This window comes from Gadus macrocephalus, chromosome 6, assembly GCF_031168955.1.
Source record: "Gadus macrocephalus chromosome 6, ASM3116895v1".
Classification (NCBI taxonomy): domain Eukaryota; kingdom Metazoa; phylum Chordata; class Actinopteri; order Gadiformes; family Gadidae; genus Gadus; species Gadus macrocephalus.
In genome coordinates this window covers 16,969,958-16,972,457 of record NC_082387.1, presented here as the reverse complement: position 1 = coordinate 16,972,457, position 2,500 = coordinate 16,969,958, and positions in this window count along the sequence as shown.

Sequence of the window (2,500 nt, the reverse complement as noted above, 5' to 3'; positions counted from 1 at the left end):
TTCGTCTGTGATAATGACTATGGTAATTATTCAAACATGAGCCTTGTTTTGACTAAAGTATGCAACCATGCCATTCATTCAATACAGGCTGACACTCAGAAGGCCAAACCGATTACCCAGACAATACATACAAATAACCACCCATGCCCACACAAATTTCTTACTCTCTTTCTCTCTCCCTTCCTCTCTCTCCAATACACACACACACACAACCACAAACACTCACACACACACACACACACACATGCACACACACACACACACACACACACACACACACGCGCCCACACACACACACACACACGCGCACGCACGCACGCACGCACGCACGCACGCACGCACGCACGCACGCACGCACGCACGCACGCACGCACGCACGCACGCACGCACGCACGCACGCACGCACGCACGCACGCACGCACGCACGCACGCACGCACGCACGCACGCACGCACGCACGCACGCACGCACGCACGCACGCACGCACGCACGCACGCACGCACGCACGCACGCACGCACGCACGCACGCACGCACGCACGCACGCACGCACGCACGCACGCACGCACGCACGCACGCACGCACGCACGCACGCACGCACGCACGCACGCACGCACGCACGCACGCACGCACGCACGCACACACACACACACACACACACACACACACACACACACACACACACACACTCACACACACACACACACACACACACACACACATACAGCTGTGCACTCCAAAGACACAAACACAAAAGTATGCATATGAAACATATATTCACAGAGGTTATATCAGCAAAACAGTAAAAGCACTCTGACACACAAAACAACCAAATGCACATTAAGCCCAAATTACATACGCTGTTCTGAATCATGAGTAATAGCTGGGACCCAACAGGCTATGTGCACAGACCACCTTCATTACCCTACAAAGAAAATCCTTTTTTATTTGTGACTTAACAAGGGAAAAACAAAAAAATCAAGGTTTATTGCACAAAATAAATACAAAACACAATATGATGGACGCAAATGCTTTTATGTCATTGTGACGGTTTATTTGTTTCCCCTTGAACATCCCTATACTGTCACAACCGAAAAGTATGATTTACCGGAAAGATGGTAGGGAGAGGACAAAACAACTGTTGATATGGTCAACTAGACAGCCCCCTCTCTCTGTATTTCAATATGTCTTCATTAGGAGTTTGTTAGGCTTTTAGGCCCTCGTATGGTTTGTTGAAATTGTGCTGTTACCTCTGTACAGGGAGAAAGATGCTAGCACTAGCTTGTACATTACAGGGGAGTTCAGAGGTTCAGTGCAGCCCAGCCACATGATGGCTTGACTGATGAACAGAGTAGTGATTGTCATTAAGTTGCTATTCTACTCAGGGGCCTCTTAAACAGCAGTGTGCGCTGTTTTAGATGAGCGGAGACAAGGCCCAGGAGAAAGGCCTCTTGAATGGCAACAATAAGTGACTAAAAGGACCAGGGAGGAAGAATAGGAAAACAAAAGTTATTTAAAGGGGTGAGAGGGGAAGTGATCGTAATTACAATACAATTACAATAGCATTTCTTCCGGCAATGAAGAATTTGAATTTGGCCCTGGGGCCAAAAGGGTTAATTGCTTTGCAGGTCTGTTATAATAAAACCCCTCTTACTCCATTAATATCAAATATATGGGGACATAAGTGAGCCTAGTAACAGCAACAAACAAAAAAGGGCATTCAGTTCTTTTTCCAGTCTCTGTCGGTCATCCCGCTCATCCATCAACGTGCCGGGACAGATGTCAGACTTCAGAGGCCCACACCTCACCCCGATGAAAGTGTTTTCAGGGAAGTGCGCAATTTTGGTGGCTTGCTTGGCAATAACACGCCATGCAGCAGCCTGGTCATGTTCTTGTCCAAAAACTCAGTGGAAGTAAGACCAAAAAAAAATAAAGTATTCCCCCTGATCCCTCTTCCAGATGTAGCCCCGAATGCAAAGCCCGGCGCTAGATAAGGGTCAAAGAGAGAGTGCCATCGATCAACTTCAGAGCCAAACAGACCTGCGGGGTCAGAGAAGCGTCTCATTATCTGTGATCCGAACCAGCTGAAGGGCCGGTGCCGACACACCACCAACACACCTATAGTGCCTGGCATTGGCAGCTGTGGAACATTTACAGCCTCACTTAGAGGAGAATACATATCTAGGGGGAAAGCGTTTAAATTGTCCATCCTACACGCATTCACTGATGCTGATGCGCTGATTATATACTCAGCGGGCACACCGCTTTTCTGACTGAATGTCTTCCTAAGAGCCATGGGGTTTTGCGTGTATGTGCCTGTGGGTTTTTGTGTGTTTGTATGTGTGTGTGTGTGTGTGTGTGTGTGTGTGTGTGTGTGTGTGTGTGTGTGTGTGTGTGTGTGTGTGTGTGTGTCTGTGTCTGTGTTTGTGTGTGCCTGTGGGTTTTTTGTGTGTGTGTAGGTGTGTGCCTGCATGTTTTAGGGAGTGCATGTGTGTGTGTGTGT